Consider the following 22303-nt stretch of genomic DNA (forward strand, 5'->3'; position numbering starts at 1 on the left):
CGTTTAAGCCTTTAAGAACCGATACTATATAAAAGGTGAACTTACAGTTTAAGACCGAATCCGAAGCATCGTATTGTGTTTAAATTTCGATTTCATCTTTCTCAACAGAAGACAAACCAGGAGCCAGTGTTCGTAGTTTAAGGGAAATTTCTCTAATCTAGTGAAATTTCGTGATTGAATTTACCAAAAAGGGGGAAAAGGGGAATTTTTCGAAAAAACGTGAAAATTCAGGGAAATTTTTGAGCTGACTGGTAGACCAATATAAAAGTTTAAATTTGCTTTTGTTCTTCAGAAATAAAGCTAAACAATACCAGTAATTTGTATGTGTTTCTGTTCAAAGCAGCATAATTTGCACTCATTCTTGGCTGTGAGTATTTGTATTTGTGTGAAAAAGTGAGGGAAGCAGTTAAAAAATAGAAGCGAAAAACAAATGAATAAAACAAATATGGTTGGCACTTCATTTAATATAGCTAAATTAATCTTATCACGTTACTTCTGTCATAGGAATTGGACACTTAACAAACCAGGGGGAAATTTGATAAGAAAAGGGAAATTTTGAGTAATTTGAGGGAAATTGTCTTAAGGAAACCTGCGAACACTGCCTGGACCACGTGCAATAAAGGCGTGCACACTAGACAATTGCAATAGTTGTCTAGTTTCGCAATAATTGGAGGGAGGAGGGGCTATAGTACTGACAAAGTTAAAATAATTCAATTTTCGAAAATCGAAAAAAACAAACATATTTCTTACTCGAATAATTGTTCTAAAGAATCTTTATTAATACACTAACCTCAATTGGACGATTAGTATCCATGTGGATTTGTATTAGGCCAGCACTGAACCGACAAATTATAGGTGACCAATTGGTTTAAGGTTGTAATTCGAATAAAAAAAAATAAGACGAACAATAGTTATATAACTATTCTGATAACGAATAATTACTTGAAAAATTATTCAAATGGTTGCTCGGACGAGAAATGAGTTTTTTTTCAGTCTCGTCTCATAATTTTTGTTGAATTCTTGTCTCGTCTCGATTCACCTCGACTTGTCTCAAAAGTTTCTTGTGTCGCTGTTGATTGTTACTTGAATTATGTGCTTGATTTTTGAAATTCAAATGCTGTTTATAAGTATAAAATATTGTAAAAAATTCAGGAGAAGGAAGCTTAACAGCATCAAAAACAGAGATTTTAAAAATTTGTAAAAGAAAAATCTAAAGCAATGTCTACAATTTTTCATAAACACCCGAAACTTCTAAATATCTGCGTTGTTTTACCTTCCCCTATATTGTAAGCTTTTCCGTTTTATGTGCATTTAGAGCGAAATAGAGAGTAAATTAATGCATCTAATGATTATCTATTATAGATAACTACACTTTCATTTGAAAGATTTAGTTGAAGTTTAACATTCCTTTACACTTCTCTGCGGATATGAGGTGCGGACTTAAATTTTAAGGTGGACCTTACATTATATGTTCAATACCTCTCTACAAGGAATCGAAATCAGGACCCCATATGTCAAGAGGTGTGCGCGATAGCAATTAGATCAACGGGGTTTGGGGAGGGAACAGCTCTATTTGAAAGATTGGTGTAGCAAGAGTAATATTTCAATTCGGCGACAAAAATCAGCAAAAGTTATGTGCAGTACTTATGTCATGAACATGAGATGATTTGAAAAAATAAAGGAAGTAATTTCAAGCACTAATGGTATCAATGAATGGGTTTCATTTGCAGTATGAACATACACCAAATCCGTTTAAGTTAGTTGATTAATTAATGTGTACTTACGTTCTTAGCCACCACAGAGGCAATATAGAGCAAGACCTAGGGTCTAAAGTGAGTCTTAACCATTGTAATATGTTCAGTATTGTGCCATCAGGAATCGAACCCAGGGCCTCGTTCAGCAAAGGCAGACGCCCTAGCCGCTAGATTAGAAAAAGTATCAATTTAAGTAGATCTTAAGTTTGGGGAAACTTTTGTAAAAGGGAGTGACAACTTTGCGAAATGATTGTCAAATAAAAGACATTAATTTATCATTTATGAAGGGAAAAAGGCGAGAAATCTATCTGGAAGTTTCTTGAATTTTGGAAAAGTTTTTCTTAACACGTCTTTTGGCAAGTTCTAATCTGCACTGTGTTGGAAATTGGTTCAACGAGTTTTCTGCGCGAGAAGGCAGAAAATTGTGTATCATTATGTTAAGAGACATTTCTTTTAATACATATTTGTTATGTTTTATGAATACTTTTAGTTAGTTGGATAAAAATAAGTTGTATTGTTAATTTCGTCCTAGATTTATCGTTTAAAAGTAGAAGACCAAATACAGTACGATTTGTTTCAGCATGTAAAACCACTGTACACTTTCAATTTATAGGAATTCATAACTCTAAAAGGAAGTTATAAGTCTACTATTATCGGTTAAATAGGAAGATAATGATAAAGTTGATTATATTCTTGAGATGCTGAACCTATATGAAAATAATTTATAATGGCATTTTTTGGTATGATTTGTTCTATTTTTCTTCTCATTTTCAACTGGATGCTAAATGACCTCACAGTTTCCTGCTTTCCTTCTCAGCAAACCACATGGACAGATGAAGGAGCTGGCAGAAAAGTAACGTCAATAAAGGAAAGTATTGACAGACAAATAAGAACATCGGTAGCATACATAATGGTTTTGCAAACGTGCTAGTCGAGGCATGACTTTGCGTACACGAGTGATGAAATGAGTCACGAACTACGCGACTCGTGTCTCAGAGTGGGCCGCGGTGGCTCGGTGGTAGAGCGTTCACCTCTGGTGCTTGGGGTCCCGGGTTCAATCCCAGCCCCCGCCAAGTGAACTTTGTGGGGGACAAACACCGTGTGCGTGGGTTTTCTCGGGGTTCTCCCGTTTCCTCCCACTTTCTTCATTCCACCATTTCATTCATTACTCATCATCACCGTCTCCTTTAGCCTAACCGGCATAACCGTGGGACGTAAAACTCAAAGATTTCATTTCATTTTCATTTTCGTGTCTCAGAGTCAATCAAATTCATAACGCATCTGATTCAGTGACCCGACAAACACTTGTTGTATGAATCGGTATGTGCCAAAGCATTGCCATGAATGATAACTACAAAGTTTACCTTAGTATGTACGCTTGAAAATCACAGGAAAAATAATGTAAGCTACTTTTTTCTATATAAGGCATCGTCTAAGTTTGACTGAGTGAACCTGTAAAACTTAATGGTTAGAATATAAAAAATGCCGGTGAGCCCTAATAATCTTTTTGTGTAGTCTACGTTCAGAAACTATTGTATTTTTTTCAGTATGGAAAGGCAAAAATATAAAATTATATGGGGAATTTATAAGTTATTGTATATTGATTAAGAAATGTCACACCGGGAATCAAACAAATAAATATTTGAGCTCGAATAAGGACCCACTGTAAAGGTATACAGAGCTTATATTTTGGCTGCATCCGGGTTTGTTTGGCTCAATAGGTCAGCGTGGGTAACCGGATCTGAGAAGCGAGATCCAGTCACGGGTGACCTGGACAGAAGTCCTGACTCGTTGGCCCATTTCAGTTTCACTCGCGTACACGTTTTTGTTTGTTTATTGTTTATTTTATAACAACACGGAAAAAACTGACGGACACTGCCAATACTCGCTTATTTCCATGTTCTACCTTATCACTTCTTTTTTCTTCATTGTTTTTCGGCTTCCCTCAGATTTCAAAAGCGTTTTCATATGTCAGACACATTCTACTTGCAAGTAATTAGTCTAAAGGAATCCAATGTTGAAACCAGAAATTCCCAAATCCGGCACTTCCGATTTCAATTAAGCAAAACTGAAGGATGTGGAATGTGTTTTCGGGGAACCTGAATCTATATCAATAAATCCTCATCATGCTCTCTTTTCTCTCTGAGATTAATAGTGAAATCGGAAGTGATAGATTCTTACCACTTCCGGTTAAAATAAGGGGATAAAGATGTTGAGGCTCTATTTTTAAAACAATAATTTCTTGTTACCTCTTATCGTTTTTGTTGTATGACGTGTCGATGAAGTAGCAGTCTTTATCTGTCTTATAAATATTTATACATATAGAGTCTAAAATTGGGAATACTTTTTTTAAAATTTAATACACAGGATTATTACTTATCTTTGGAATAATGAATAACTAAAAGCGTTATTTATGGATGCCACAATACAGGGTCCATTATGAAAGTAATGAGCATGATGCTACCCTGACTCAACAATCCACCGCAGCGCGCTCTGCCCGCGCGGAAAAAGTAGTGGTTGGTCTGTCCTTCCAAACGCGCCCGGAGTCAGTCTGCTGCGAACAGTGACAGCGTGTGGATGTCGATCAGCGTGAAGCACGTTTTTAAAAGTTGTAACACGGCGCCATGGAGGGTTCGCTCGAACAACGCTACGCCACAAAATTTTGCGTCAAGTTGGGTAAGAATGCTACGGAAACTTACCAGATGCTGAAAGAGGCCTACAAGCAGGGGTGTTTGTCAAGATCAAAGGTCGGAAAATGGCACAAGTCGTTCAAGGAGGGTCGGGAGGAGGTCGCCGACGAGCCCCGTTCTGGACGCCCAACAACGGCCAGGACCGACGACAACGTTAACCGTGTGCGTGAAGTGTTGCGCTCAGACCGGCGTGTGAGCATTGAACAAATCGCGGACACCCTAAACATGTCAACATTTGCGGTACATGGGATAGTGACCGAGGACCTGCAGATGCGAAAGGTCTGTGCGAAGCTTATGCCGAAGGTGTTGACGAACGAACAAAAAGAACTTCGAGTTTTGCGCTGCAAGGAGTTGTTGGCATTGTGTGAAAGTGATCCGGACTTTTTAGACTCGGTCGTAACTGGAGACGAGTCCTGGATGTTCGAATACGATTTAGAATCCAAAAGGCAGAGTGTGGAGTGGCACACCTCATTTTCCCCCCGCCCCAGAAAGGCGCGCATGAGCAAATCCCGAATCAAAATCATGCTCATTGTCTTCTTCGACGTTCGAGGAATCATCCATTTCGAGTTTGTGCCACCAGGACAACCTATCAACGCAGGATTTTATCTAGAAGTGCTCAAGAGACTGATACGCAGGGTCGCCTGCGTCGCCTTCACCGTCGTCGACTTCCTGGCCCGGAGCAGAACCCCAGTGTTCCCCCACCCCACATATAGTCCTGACCTGGCTCCTAGTGACTTTTCTTTGTTTCCCCGTTTGAAGAGACACCTCAAAGGAAAACATTGGGACTCCGTGCAGAACATTCAAGGCCATGTTACAAGGTTTGTAAAAGTCATTCCAGCCGAGGGCTTTAAAGATGCTTTCCAGGCGTGGAAAACACGTCTCCAGAAGTGTATCGATGCAGAAGGAGCATATTTTGAGGAATTTTAAAGATTTGTTACAATCGGAACAATAAAACAGTTTTTCTAAAGCAATGATTATTACTTTCATAGTGAACCCAGTAATTGCTGCATGCTTGATTCACATTCGAGAAAATATTTGAAAATTCTTATAAGCAGTGTGCATCTTATTACCTGTCGATACAGCCTGATTGGTTCAAAATGCTCCAAAAACTCTGAAACTCAACATCCTGTTTTCATAATGACTTATTTATATTTTCTTTTATTATAAAATTTGTAGGCTGTCGATACATTTTAACCATGTGTTTAGGGTTATCTAGGTAGTGATGAGTCACAACTCTTTGAGCCATCTATCAGATTAAAACAATATTGTTTCTATAAATGAAGACACGTGGGTTTAAATTCACAGTGTGAAACTACTGTAGCCTTAGAAACTACGCGAATTCAATACTCAAACATAAAATAGTAATATATCTGTAACTACTGGTTACAATAGAAAAATATGATAGAACATGTTCTTCGGATGCTGAATTCATATAAAAGAGCTCACCATACTATCTTTTACTGATTCCGCTCTGTAGAGATTAACTTTAAAATCGGAAGTGGTAACGGATATCTAACACTTCCGGTTACAACAAAAATAATGAAGTCAGAAGTGAAACAGATTTTTGGTGCTGAATCCATATTTAAAAAAATGCTTGTCGCTAATCATTTGCAGTTTATTCATTATGCGATCAGCGTTGTAATCGAAAAATCGTAAGCTTTCAACGTTTCCGGTTTCAACAGCTTGATAAAAGCCGAAATAAAACTCATCCTTGGTACGCTGTACTCAGGCCCGTATCCACGGGGTGAGCTAGGGTGGGCCGCCCCCCCTAAATTTTCACTGGCCCCCTAAAATTTTCACGGTATGCTTGCAAATAAACTATAATATGATGATGAAGTGTAACATGGTTGGGTCGGGCCCCCCTAACTTCTACCAGGCCTCCCCTACATTTTTGGGCTGGCTACCGGCCTGGCTGTACTTGTGTCAAATACTACGTTTTGATGTTCTTTCCGTTTTTCTATGGAAACAAGTAGATCTATTGAAACTGGAAGTCATATTAGTAAATTCCAACTAATTTTGTTTCGGATTTGGTAGGATGCTATGGGTGGTAATGGTATATTCCTTGAGACACTGAATCGATTGCTGGAAACCACTTGTCGCTATCTATTACCAATTTCTATTATGACGCTGAGCGTTGAAACCGGAAACAGTTGATTTCTACCATCTCTGGTTTGAATTGAGGGGTTAACGGAAGGGATGGCACCTATTCTTGAGACGGTAAATTGATTTAAAAAAGAAAACGGTATTTCTTACCATTTTTGCTCTGATAACTGTTAATAGACGGAAGAACAAAGTCGTTCTATAAGACTTCCGACACTTATGCATAGCATACTTCGGAAGTATAAACGAAAAAATAATAAAATGAACATATCTATCTACACATCAAGAAGATCTTTTTATTTATATGACCCTAGATCAACTCCCTCTTCGACCTTAATTTCTTAGTATCCGGAAATAGACAGAATATACGTATGTAACAAATTTCAAGTATTTGATACAAATTCCCTCATTATAAGTACATCATACTTAATAGACTTCCAAGCTATTGTATACATAACTATAGGCAGTCTTATTTAGTGGTGTCCGTTTGTTTGACGATAGATGTCAGAGCAAAAATTTAAAACTATACCAAGAAGCGATTTCTGATTTGAATTTGAGTGTCCCCAAGAACAGGTTCCATTTCTGCCCTTACTCCTCTATTCAAAACAGAAATCTACTCTTTTCAGTTTCACCAAAGAGCGTCATTGAATATAAACAGTAATAGATATTAAGAAACGTCTTTTCGACATGAATAAATCATTGCAAGAATAGTTTTCTTTTCGCCCATATTTCAACTAAAACCAGAAACGGTTGATACTTGCAAGTACTTTTAATTTTAAAGTTTACCCTCATACAACAAGAATGTGTTCTTTTTTTTAATTATTTTTTTTTTAAATTTGGATTCAAGTTCCCAAAAATGAATTTCATGTCAGCCCTTGTTGCTCTGTTGAGACTGAAAGTAGTAGAAATATACAGTAGCTTCCGATTTCAATACATATTCCCATTTAAAAAAAAAAAAAAAAAAAAAAAAAAAAAAAAAAAAAAAAACCTTAAAGCGAGAAACATTTCTTTGAAACGGATTCAGCATGCTAAGAACACGTTTCATCTTCGACTTCAACTTTGTCCTTCTTCTACTGAAACCAGAATGGTTCGGCTTGAATCTATTGGAAGTCTGCCATAATTTCCGTATGTAAAAGGAAGCTCGCTTGTTATTTATTATTATTACATATAGTAAACTTTATACAGATTATAATAATTGATAGAATCATATTAGAAGGTAAACTTATTTAAATTTGGTTTAATCTATGTATGATGATTTCTTCTGGTCCATTTTTTTACATAGTCAATTTTTCCACTGAAAATAGAAGGCAATATTTTCCGGGCATTCTCTTTAGGGGACATTCTTTCCGAATCTCACTACATGTTCACATACTAAGAGCTTGTGTTTTGAGACAACAGAGAGGAAAAGAGAGAAGCCAATCAGATTTAGCGACACGCTGTTGTCTTTTGGCTTCAGCATGTACTAGGATAACGAAATCTATGGGTTTATTTTCTATATTACAGCAACATATATATATTTTTAAAAAGTCTGAAAAGCTGAGTCATGTAAATTTCAGTTTTCCAGTGGGAGAAAACTAGCGTTCACTGACAGTAGCTCTTTCTTGCAAACACTTGAAAAAAGATATAACTTTAAGGAAAAAACACATAATAACATCTTTTGAAACGGTCTTCGGATTCCATTTGTTTCACTCATCAAAAGTTTAAAATGATATACCTAAATGCTTTTCACAAGGATACGTATTATCGATAGATTATCGATATAGATATTTCTCTCAAATTCCGTTATTTATGACTCTATGATGAGTTTTCTTCCGAGAGAAGAAACATATTTTATAAATTTCAAAATAATAATTACTATATGTTGTTTGTTAGAGTCACATAAGCCTAACCCTAAAATAAAAATCAAATAAGAAGGTTTACAATAACCCACAACTAAGTTCCTTCTCATTGTTAAGTACCCCAATGTCCCAGAACAGTGCTAAGGCTGAGAAACAACAGTTTCACAACTACATCTCTAATATCCTTGCCGCCGATTTTCATCATCTCCCATCGCCATCTCGCCCCATCAGCAACACCTCCCCAGACATAGTTATCAGCTCTGCGTCTCTGAATATTCAAAATCTTAGGGTTCTCCCACCTTTCGGCAGCGATCATGCTCCGATACTACTCGCTATTATTCTCACCCAGTCATCTCAATCACAACCAACGCCCATTCACTACTTTGATTATAATCATGCAAATTGGGCTAATTTCCAAACGGATCTTACAAATTCGATACAACATCTTCAAGAGCCTACCTCAGAGCACGAACTCTATGACCTTGTTGACCAACTCACAGCATCTCTTGACACAGCTACCCACAATAACATACCCCTACGTATACGTCATCCACACAAACCTCCGATCCCTCCACAATATCACTTCATCCTTGCTGCTTCTCGCCGCTCTTTCCGTGACCTTCAACGTACTCATAATCCTATATCCTTAGCACAGCATCGTCGTTGGACTCGCATGCTTCATAATTACTTTACTGCCTATAAAAGAAAACGTTGGATCTTCACTTGCAACTCCCTCTCAACTACATCGCATCCTACCAAATTCTGGCAAAAATTCCATCAGTGAACTGGTCAAACTCGACATACATCATACCCTATCATTTCAGATCAACATCCTCTCCAAACCGATACTGATAAAGCAAATGCTTTAGCCTTCTTCTTCCAAGAAATATTTACAACTACCGTACAACTAACACATCCAACTATCACCCGACGTGTCGAACGCCTTACAAATCCGCATTCCCCCCTCCTACAACCCAACATTCACCATCAACTCACCGATTCACCTCTTAATGATCCCATTACTCCTGCAGATATCTCAGCCTCCATCAAATCGAAACGTAACACGGCGCCTGGCCTTGACCATATAACTTATAAACTCATAAAAGCCTCTCCTCCCGTCTTATATACACTTCTTGCAGCCATATACAACTTCATTCTCCGCACCGGCTTTTATCCACCACAATGGAAAATCTCAAAAACTCTGCTTTTCACCAAACCCAATAAATCTCCTACAGAACTCTCATCATACCGTCCTATACAACTGACATCAGTACTCAGCAAAATCTTTGAACGCATTCTTGTCAGTCGCCTTCATACCCATCTTTCTGAACGAAACCTCATTCCTCTTCATCAAGCTGGTTTTCGCCCAAACATCAGTATTTCCGATCAACTCTTACGCCTCACGACTGCCATAACTAATCATTACAATACCTCCAAACCTTCCTGCCTGTTATTGTTCGATCTTGAAAAGGCTTTTGACAAAGTTTGGCATGCCGGCCTCATCGCAAAACTTCACTCTTTTCATCTTCCTTTCTCCTACATCAGATGTATCCATTCTTTTCTTTCAAATCGTATGACTTACATTATCATTAACCAATCACTTTCACATCCGATCTTTCTTCACTGTGGTGTTCCTCAAGGCTCTGTTCTTTCACCCCTTCTTTATGTATTATACGTAGCAGACATGCCCTCTCTACCACCAAATGTCTCATTATATCAATATGCCGACGATACAGCTTTTCTCACCACAGCCAACACTGTTCAACACATAAATCGAACACTCCAACAAGCAATTGATGCCTCCACTTCCTGGTGTGAGAAGTGGCGCCTAACCATAAATCCCCTCAAAATACAGGCTATCATTTTTCTTCCACCTCGCTGCCGATCACGAATTTATCGCAATCCTGCTCTTCTACATATTCACGTCAATGGCACTTTCATACGCCCATCATCACAAGTAACATACCTCGGAATCATCTTTGACTAAAAACTCAGCTGGAAACCTCACTTACAGAAAATCAGATCACAGGCCACAAATCGATTAAACCTTCTCCGGCGGCTAGTGGGCACCACTTGGGGCTTGCATACTGACACTGTTATTAAGACTTATAAGGTTTTCCTTCGACCTGCTCTCACACATGGCCATATATGCTGGATCTCTGCCCCTGACGCACTATATACTAGACTTGCAATATCCGAACGTCATGCTCTCCGCCTTGCATATCGCATAAGACTACCAGCACCAACTGCCGATCTCTATCGCCGTATCAACTTTCCCACCATCTTACAGCACTTGGAAACACTCCGCACAAAATACATAACAAAAGTCATTGCCGAAGGTAATCCGCTCTTCCTCGACACCTTTCACCAGGACATCATTCATGATACCCCTCCTCAACATCAAGCCACACCTCTTCAACATCTTCTTACTCTTTACCATACGACTTTAAACGATAATGACCCACACAAGGCCGATTTTGCTATATACCGTCCACCTCACCTTAGTCCATGCATTTATCCATCTCTGCACTAGTGTTTTCATCAATGTTGTTAGCAGCGGGCTTCATCTCTCATCATCAGCCCTGTGACGCCCCAGGGCAGAAGATAACCATTCATTTGTCTACACTAACCATATCCCTGTGTTTGTTGTGGCGTCTATCAGCACTTCACCTCATCTCTCATTTTACAACCATAGCCCGGCCTCTTTAATGCAATAGTGAATAATAAATGGATACTGATGCCTCCCTTATGACAATGATGCCTCCAAAGCGATATTGAAGAAAGAAAAAACAAATGATGATGACCACAAAAGAATAAAATAAATTAATGCTCCTCAAAATCTCAATGCCCAACTATGAATAAAGTAAAACTCTATACCTAGATTTCCTCTTACCGAAGAAAGAGCGTAACCCTTTGATCGGGTTAACCTTAAATAAAAAAAAAACAGTGCTAAATAATGGTATAGGTAACGAACACTAATCCTCAGTATTGAAGAGTAACGTTTAATTCTAAGCTTACTTAGTTTCATAATATTATATAAAAAAGTAAAATATAAAACTTTGTAAAGATTAATTGTAAATACTTGAAGATTACAAAGTCTTTGTTTAACCGGGTCTCATGTATTCCCAAGTGGGTGGGTTTACGGTAACCCCAAAAGTAGGTGTACACCCCTGCATTGATCAAGTATAAAATTCTAGTTTATAGGTTTATTTGCTTCGGCTTTTCAGTGTTCGCGCATGAGGTTAAAAATATGAACTATGGAGTCCAAGGAAATTTGCTAACTCCATTCAAGTGTAAAGAAGAAAAAATGTTGCAATAAATTTTGAATTTAAGTACGTATATATATATGTAATCCGTATTCTACAGAAGATCGGACACTCTGTATAGGGTAAGTTTGGGTGAATCCGGACAGTTCTGATGTTTCTTTCTTTTACTGCTACCCCGCTGGACAAAAATATCCAATACTTCGTCATATTATTTAATGATATGTTGATATGCATGTACAACTGAAATAGATTTCCTGGAATGGCATGTTAAGAAATAAAATATAATTTCCTGAAAGTTCACAAATTCTTTGATTTGCAAATTTGGAATGGTGAATCCGGACAGTAGATTGGCGATTCCATACACTGAACTTCGAAGGAAGATTTACTATCTTGCTACACTAATATTCTAACATGATAAGTAGAAATATAGGCCTAAATACAAATACATGATAAATATATACAAATTACTAACACAACAACTCCTATACTAATTACTGTTGAAATTGTAAGCTAAATGCACAGTAGTGTAACTATCACTATAGCATTTGATCATTAAACATAGTAATCACATTTGTTTCCATTAGAACTACATTGTACAACTATTCATTTTGTTAGTAACACCTAGATTATTAGTAAAATGTATAAACATGGGCCATGCATATAAATGGACCATGCAACTTGGACCGTTGAGGACTGGAAACGTGTGATGTGGCCGGGTGAGTCATCCTTCATCCTATTTCCAACCACTGGCCGTGTTTATGTGTGGAGAACGCCCAAAGAAGCTTATGATCTGCAGTGTCTCCGCCCAAATGTGAAACATGGCGCCGGCTGGGTGATGCTGTGGGTCGCCATATCATGGTTTTCATTAGGTCCTGTGGTCACACTTAGCGGACGAATCACTGCCAACGATTATGTCGCAATTTTAGGAGACCACTGGCATCCTATGGTCCGGATGTTGTTTCCGGACAATGACGCCATCTTCCAGGATGATAATGCACCCATTCATACAGCTGGAGTTGTTGCAGCGTGGTTTGAGGAACATCGGGATGAAGTTCAACACCTCCCCTGGCCCGCCCAGTCCAAGATCTCAACATCATTGAACATCTGTGGTCCGTCTTGGGAACACGACTCCGGCGACGATTTCCACCTCCATCCTCTCTCACAGAACTGGCCGATGCCCTGCACGAGGAATGGTGTAAAATTCCACTTGCTACCATTTACGACCTCTATGCCTCCATCCCACGTCGCATCAAGGCTGTTCTGAAGGCGAAAGGTGGCCCGACACCATATTAATCTGGTAAGTTGCAATTTCGTTCAGGTGTTTCCATTTTTCTGATCACCATCTGTATATATATATATATATATATATATATATATATATATATATGAAAGCGATGTTCGAAATACAGTATTTATGAAGTTGAAAAAACAAAAGACATTTGAAATCGGATTATTGGGGGGGACAGTCCCCCAAGTTCAAAGATTGGAGGGGACATGTCCCCCTCATCCCCCGGGATTTGCGCTAGTGTGTATAATATGTGTGCACTGAGACTAGCATTTATTTTTCTTGCGTTAATGACGTCTGTCAGTTTCGTGAAGCACTAGTCATAATTCAGACACATCGTGCACAGATAAAATACAGTTCCTTATCACCTCCCACGATCATTAATGAAACCAGGTCTTACACGCAGTACAAGACACCCAGGAACGGTATATGCCTGATGATGGTGCATAATAATTCTTCCCACAAAATCCACAGTTGTTTTCATCCATACTTTCGATTGTGTTTGAAGAGATAGTTTGAAATAATCTGCATTTCGTGGTACTTAATCTTTTAGCAACACCTGGCCTTAGGGATGTGGGTTTGCGAAAAGCAACAGCAGGAAAAAATAGGAGCTGTTTAACTGAGGACTTTGAAGGTGATTGGTATGTGTTTTTGGATGAATTTGGCGACAAGAGGAATTGTTTCCAGCTGCTGACGGATCATGTTCATTCGGATAAAAGAAATCCATGTTCCCGAATTAGTTCAGAATCAAATGGGAGTATAACAGATGATGTAGTCATTCAGCAGTGTAGAATTTCTGAACACCTTAATATTAGCATTTTGTAATTTAGTTGTGTTGGTAGATCCTAAGATAATTTTATAGCTTTTTCCGGTGATCTCTCGGAGTCCATTTATGTCAAAAATGAATAGACGCTAGAAATAAGCAATAGACCTCACATACTATTTCACACTCATAAAGTGAAGCAAGAAAAGAGAGAGTTTTCTGAATCCTCTTAGTCCATTAATTACATTGTCCGGATTCGCCTTAACGTAATAAACGTTCCCGAATTCACCCATCCCTAAACGTACGGATTCGCCCATTTTGAGCACTGTAAACTTGTGCACGCGTTCAGCAGGCGCGCGCAATGTAAAAGAATACTTCCAATATGCAACTTGTGAAGCAGGGAGTAATCTACACCCCTCCATCACCCCCCAAATTTCTTTACACACTCCCCTGGATTTAAAAGGAATACTCCCCCAAATCCATGTATCAATCAGTATCATATAGGATATTTATTACATCAAGTTGAAATAGGTTTAGCGTTTAGGAAAGAAGGCAATATTCTAATTTATTAATTTCGCTTCAAAATACGAAGCGACCTTGTTCTCATTTACGGCTTCGAAAACCATATGACCTCATTGTTTCGGGCGGTATTCCGATCAAGATAATTGACAAAACAGACCCGCTCATACCTACCCTCCTGGGCTTCGCGATTGTTTCCGAGAGATGCAGATGACTGAAATTGGCAACGTCTTGAGCGGTCATTCACCTACCTCCTCCTCAATAAGGAAAAATGTGACAATATAGTAATAAGCCTATAGCAGATTCAGTTGGTAAGTGCTACTCTGCAAGTGGTGTATCAACGAACGGAACATAGAAGGGTGTACGAAAAATCCTTTTAGAAATAGAGATCAATCGAGGTAAGAATTATATATATTTTGGACTGAGTGTTATGAAGGAATGCATTTGTCGCTAGCTTAATTTTTTTGTAAAGGATATTTTTATTCACGTAAATTCTTTGAGCGGATCATTATTATTATTTTAGCAGATTAAGGTCCATAAATGAAAGCTGCGAGGGAGGGGGAACATGGAACCTGTTACTCTTGCTAATAGTTGTGTAACAAAATACACTGTTTTCTTTGAGTTTGTTTAAAAATGTATATCACTATTCTGAGAGCATCCTCTTTTATTTTGAACACCCCCCAAGTAAAAAATTCTGGCGTACTTACTGCTGTAAAGTAAGGTCTTCGCTTCGATATGTCTTACTTAACCATTTGCTGACAACCATTTCTGTGTAAAACCTTAACGTATTCTACTGAAAAGTTACATCAGGTCAAAAAACATACATGAACTTGCCTGGTTTTTCTTCTTTCCCCCACCGTACAACACTCTTTACACTTCCTACTCAGCGCTGAACTGTAGGAAGGTAGTGCTTCAAATAGGCGTCCCAACATGTCTCTACATTACACAATCACCCAAACTTACTATATATATATATATATATATATATATATATATATATATATGATTAGCAGTCAGAGTGTTAAAAGGCGCCTTAGTAAATAATAGAATAACATACTTTAAAAGTCATCTTCCCACAAATGTGTATTTTTGATTTGTAACAGTCTTCCACCGGGTGTGCGATAAAGAAATTTAGTTTTAAATAATGAATTTGAGTTGATTTTGAGTTTAACGTCCCGTTCAGCAGCGAGGCTACATAAGATATGGACCTACTGATTAACGTGGAATCCGAACCACAGGAGCTCCCCCGGGAATCGAATCTTGGTTTCGTACGCCATATAATGAATTTAAATTTGGTTAAATTTGTAGATAGTTTGCAACTCACATCAGAGATCACCGGCATCGTTTGACCGTAACTTAGTAAAAATTTCCTAGAAATTCCTTGTCTGGTTTTGGTTACTTAAAAGTCAATATCAAACGTTACAGTACTAATGAATATCTCTATACTTTCTGTTTGGCCCTGTCTACCTTCTATCTCAAAGTGTGGCCACCGGTCCGCTCCGCATTACTTCAAATGTAAAGTTTGAAATCTTCATAATGCTTTCTCAGTAATAATTCAACCAATTGACTTCTTCTAAATCGTATCCTACAATTTGGTAACGGGTAAAGCATTTTAAGGGAATTATTACACAATTTTGTCCGTTTCTGCTTATCTTAGAAACAGGTTCAGAAGTCACAATATTAAATAATATTATTGTGCTTCATCTCTGACAAGATACACGCACACTCAGCCCGGCTAATTTGTATAGAAAATTTGGTCTCTTGTTGCCATCTAGTAACTTAAGATGACAAGTTCCTCGCTGCTAGTCTGGTGGCTAGCGTGTGCGTCTTAACGCGCTTAAGTCCCCGGGATCGATTTCTCGTAGAAGACTCTCGAAATCTCATCGCATTACAGTAGATGGGAATTCACCTCAAAGTATAGGTTCATTTGTTAAATAGTCTCGGTAATGAAAAGTGACGCCTCCAACAAACACATACCGTAAAGGGGGGGGGTACTTTGACATGTTTTGGAAAGTTTATTGAACATAACTCTCGTATTTATTTTCGATATTATATTGCATGTGTGCAGTTACACCAAATGGACCTTCGGCTACAAACCCCTACTAATAACGTTTCCTTACACTAAGTCTTACACTAAAATATTCTGACTTAAATTGGTGACTATGTAGCCCCACGATTTGGGGCTAGTTTGACACGTTACTTCTTTTCATTTTAGGTCAAATTTGGGTGGATTTTGAGGCTTGTTTAACACTTGATTTTATTTTTAAAAAACATTGTTTTGTTAATGGATGATAAAGGCAGATTTTGGGGTACTTTTGTACTTTTATTTACCCTTTCTACATTTGACAACACTTTTAACAAATTCTGAAACTAAAACTTGGCTATCAAACAAAGTGAAACAATAGAAAAATAATAAAAAAATTGAAATCGAAACTACAAAATGTTTTGTAATAAGAACAGGTACAGTAATGAGTTCGATTACATATCATCTTGGTAATTTTTGCATTCATATAACGAATCTCTGGATCCTTTGCTACATATCCCGCAGACCCACAACTTGCGTGACACACAACAAATCCAATCTCTTCCTCGGTAATGGGTGAAATTGCACTTACAAATTGAACAAAAATTGTCGTCTATTTTCCTTTTCTTGGCCACATTGGAACACGCTGGTTCAACCAGTGGGAAGTCATCACTTTGCACTTCAAGTTCTGGAAGTTCTTGAGATTCGAGTTGATTGTTGTTCTTGTTGTTTTTCAAAGTAACTGATGCTCCAGGTGCTACGTTCACTTTCTTTCCTCTCCTGTGGCGGATTCTCTCTTGCTTGAAACCTCGTTCTTTCTTCGGAAATTCTAAAAGGCTTTCATCCAAGATCCTTTCCGATGTACCACTGTCTTCGCCAGGAAGATTCTTGAGCACAGCCTGCTTATCGAAGGGATAAAGTCCAGTTGTTCTAAAAGCACTTTGGAGATTGCTTGGAAGTTTAGCAGCCAAAGCATGCATGAGTCTTTTCAATATAACTTGAACTTACTCCTTAGGTATGATTCCCTTCCGACGCGGGAGGGGGGGGGGGAAATACTCCGACATCTAAAGGTTGCAGAAGAAGCGTTGAGTTAGGCGGCAGACAAGTGAAATAGATTCCTTCTTTCACTGCAGCTTTTACAACATTTGGAGAGAAATGAGATCCCAAGTTGTCTCCTATTACAACAACCTTTTCTTTTCCATCTCGGTGTGCTTGAATGTGAGTTATCATTATCTTGAAGAACATGGTTTCAAATTATCACCGAAAATGTCAAAGTTTCCTCCAAAGTTTAAGTAGCCCCCCTCTACGGTATCTAGCTTAAGAGACAGACCTATTTAATATTATCTCTTAAGATAATATTAAATAATCCCTCAAGCTCTCTCCATACGAAAATTATCTAGCAATTAAATAATTTCCACTGGTTATTTCAATAAAAAATACCTAACAGGCATAATTGTGGGATGTTAAACCGAAAAAAAAAATTCATTTCATTTTTTCAACGAAAGATGCCGGTAGAGAATCACACATAGGACAGGAAAATAGGCGGGATCAATCAATATGAGTGTGTCTCCTAAGAGTTAATATGAAATTATACTATTCAATATTATGACAGTACCAGAAACAGAGAGAGGGTTACAGTTTCAGGTAGAAAGTAAACGTGTCAGAAATGAGTGTGCCTGTTAAGAGATAACAATTGTTTAGTGCTAAAACTTTTGATATTGTATTTGAAGTAAAGTATTCAGAAATCGACAGTAGAGAGCAATAATTTTCTCGGAAATCATTATTCCTAAGATCAAGTGCTTGGATAGAAAGAACGAAAGCTCTAATTGAGTACGTGTATTTGAAGTAATTGTAACACTTTATCTCGTTGCTGATAAAGTCCTTGCTGCTAGCACGAAGTCAGGACCCACCGTACTACGGAAAAGACGCAAATATCCTGTAAGGATCTCGTTATAATTTTGATCTCCAATGACAGATCCGGCTGCAAAGATGTGCAACGGTTTTTGTCCATTTTTCATGATGCTCGGTCTGTTGAATTCATGCTTACCAGTCCTATTCCCATTTTTAAGAAAATAGTTCGGAAATGGAACACATTAGAGAGCACAAAATACTATTTAGTATAGGTGAATAAGGTTTTTGAGATGTATTCGTTTTTGCATAGTTCATCATCAAAGGCAGCAGTTCCTAATTATTTTGACTGAGGACCCATGATATGACAATCCAATTGCTTGGTTTTATTAACATTAATATAAGTTATAATAGTGAAGTCTATAATTGTCTATAAAGTAGTAATTCTATGAAGTATTGAGTATTGTTAAAACTGCAGGCGGCGTTGACTGGTACAATACGTCTAAAAATTGATTTTGACTAATTACACTAGTTAACAAAGGTTTTGTTACATAAAAGGAAATACCTGTTCTTAAAGGAACTTTTTGCGCTGAATTCGAATATGCACTCGGTTTTTCTCCATCACGTACGATTTTCCCGTAACAGAGGGATTTTCGGGAAAATCCCTCAAAAATTTCCCTTTTCGTTTATTTTACACCCCAAGATCTTGTCCCCTTGCATATACTAACATAGAAATTATACCTAAGTATACTTTGATTCATATTTAACAAACCCTCCAAGTTTCGTAATAATCGCTTTATTCTTTCTAGAGAAATAAATATGTTTGTATGTATACTGTGTGTACTGTTTATTGCACCTTATAGTAATGCTTTCAGATCTCTTAAGTTGAGGTAAAACGTTTTGCTTTATTACCACAAACACATATATAAAATATAATACAATATAATTTACAAGTGTGACAATTTACAATAAACGATAATACAAATGTACCAAAAGGTCATGAAAAGACAATCAAAACTATCACAATATATGAAACTTCCATTGGGTTACAAAAACGTACACTACTTCCTTCTTTTGTAAGAAATGTTGCATTCTCTAACAAGACCCCAACAATAGTCCCCCATCATTGAAGGATCCCATCGTCCCTGGTACCTTTTCTCCATTGCCATTATATCTTGGTGGAATCTTTCCCCCTGTTCGTCGCTGAGAGCACCTAGGTTAGCAGGAAAGAAGCTGAGGTGGGAGTGCAAAAAGTGGATTTTTAAAGACATCCTACAACCCAACTCTTTGTATTTCTGTATCATGTCCTGTACGATTTCTGTGTAACTCTCAGCTTTGATATTGCCCAGAAAGTTGCGCACAACACACTTAAATGCTGTCCAGGCAGCTAGCTCAGCACTGTTTAACTTGCTGTCAAAGCTATCATCAAGCATTAATTTCCTAATTTGGGGACCAATAAACACTCCCGCTGAAATCTTAGCATCACTCAGGTTAGGGAACATGTCGCAAATACTTGAAACCTTCACCAGATGTGTCCATGGCTTTGACAAAGTTTTTCATAAGTCCTAACTTGATATGAAGTGGCGGTAGTAATATCTTATTAGGATGTACCAAAGGAGCGTATTTGACGTTGCATTCTCCAGGTACGTAATTCACTCTAGGTTCCCATTCCTTCACTTCATAATGTTTGTCATCAGCTCGGCTATCCCATAAACATAAAAAACATTAGTACTTCGTGTAACCGCACTGCAGTCCTAATAAAATACCAACTACCTTGAGATCACAACATATTTGCCAACAATGGTCCTTGTAATTTATAAGATTTAGCAAAGTTGACATGGTGTCATAGGATTCCTTAATCTTCACTGAGTGCGCAAGTGGTATAGAAGGTTTTTTATTTCCATTATGTAAAAGGACAGCTTTAAGGCTGACCTTTGACGCGTCGATAAATAACCTCCATTCTTCTGGAACGTAAGGAATTCCTAGCTCCGCCATCAACCCATTTATATCCGTACATACGCACACATTATCTTGCAATGAGAAATAGCTTGAAAATTGAACATGCCTTTTCCTGTACACTGATATGTTCGTTTCTGCATCCAATAAGTTCCACTGCTGGAGCCTTGATCCCAGAAGTTCCGCCTCTTGTTTTGTCAGGTGCAAATCACGGACTAGGTCATTAAGTTCGCATTGCCGGATGAAATGTGGCCCGCGAACACAGTCAGGGATGAACGTTGGATCCTTGGATATACATGTTGATGTCGATGGTTCATCAAGGTCATGATCATCATCAGAGTCTTTTGGCCATATCTCTTCCCAGTTGGTAGGGGGCTCGGGAAGTGGAAGTTCATCCCCGTGCGGAATAGGTCTCATTGCGGATTTAACGTTGGGATAACTTATTGTGTATTTGCTTTTTTTAGAATGTCCCTTAACTACTGTGAGACAAAAATAACAATCATCCAGATGGTTGGTGGGTTCTCTCCACACCATTGGTACAGAAAATTTCATGAACCTCCGTTTCCCTTTGGCCCATGCAAGTAAAGTGACGTAGCACGACGCACAAATTATGTTGGGTGCCCAAGTTTTGTCCTGATCTCCCACACGACATCCGAAATATACATAATATGCTAGTTTCACCGATGGCGTAATGGATCTACACTGTCCTTTAACTACAAACTGGCCACACACATAACAAAAACTATTTGGTGAGTTAACACACGAACGCCGTCCTCTTGACGCCATTGTACTGATCACAAACTAAACTTCTGGTCTTAGTGGGGTATAATGCCGTTAAGATCAAAGATGAAAGCACTCTTAGCAGCAAAGACAACTTTGAAAGTGAAGTAGTGTTAAACCACACGTCAATATAAAAATGTACAAAACTCCCTCACCAGGTGTCAAGAACACAAGAAAGAAAGAAATGCGCGGGGGGAGGGGGGAAACGATACCGTAGTGGAAAATTCAGACTGCATTAGTTCATTGTTGTCAACAATGAGTCTGTATTCCATTCTTTCTTTCTTTTGCATTCTGTTACATTTGATAACAAATATTGATAACCATTTCATGAACAAAACGAAAAAAACTTGGAGAATGGATATGTATAAGATATACATATACTGTACGTTTAAAAAAAATATATACGTTGGAAGTACATTCTATTTTTATACATGTTTCTAATTTACAGAGAGCAATACAAGTGTGTTGTTCACTAGCAAATCGTTTTTACCCCAACTCAGGAGATCTGAAAGCATTACTATCAGGTGCAATAAACAGTGCACACAGTATACATACAAACATATTTATTTCTCTAGAAAGAACAAAGCGATTTTTACGAAACTTTTAGGGTTTATTAAATATAAATCAAGGTATACTTAGGTATAATTTCTATGTTACTATATGTAAGGGGACAGGAGCTAGGGGAATAAAATATCTGAAAAAGGGAAATTGTTGAGGGAATTTCCCGAAAATCCCTCTGTTACGGGAAAACTGTACGTGATGGAGAGAAACCGAGTGCATATTCGAATTCAGCGCAAAAAGTTCCTTTAAGATCAGGTGATTTTTCTCATGTAACAAACAAAAAGTTTAAATTTGTTAACTAGTGTTATTAAGTGCTTCACGATTTTTAAAATTTTTAAATTTCGCCACACACCAGTTCAGAACCATTGATCTAAGGCAATGAAGTAAAAAATGAACTGAAGAGTTATTCTTTTAGAGTGGTGAATATATCGAAAACTCAGAATATTCCACTAACTGGCATTTTCCAAATACAGTACTAAATTATGTACAAAAATTTTAGGATTAGGTTTTACTATGGCACGAAAATGTGAAATGTGACCCACAGGCTACTACCACAATATAAGTACTGTTAAAAATAAGGTTTATCAAGAATATACTTGAATTGATGTGTATCCCAAATTTTTACATATTTAAATTATGTTTCTTTAATTACGCTTATGCACAATTGCCCTTGCTGCTTAATTTGAAAATGATTACCATGAGCATGGACGTAAGAAGGGGAGGGTAGGGTGGATTTCGAGCCCCCCTCTGGCTCACGAAAATTTACACGTAATATAGCAAACCACTTATATTAAATACCAGACGCAATATAACAACCATGGAAATTGGTCCCTCCCTAGAAAATTTTCATCGGGCGCCCCTGACCATGAGTGTTAATAAAGCACAGGGTCGTTAATCTTTATTTATTTATTTATTTATTT

The sequence above is a fragment of the Thermobia domestica genome, chromosome 5, assembly GCF_964235325.1.
Source record: "Thermobia domestica chromosome 5, izTheDome1.hap1.1, whole genome shotgun sequence".
Lineage (NCBI taxonomy): Eukaryota > Metazoa > Arthropoda > Insecta > Zygentoma > Lepismatidae > Thermobia > Thermobia domestica.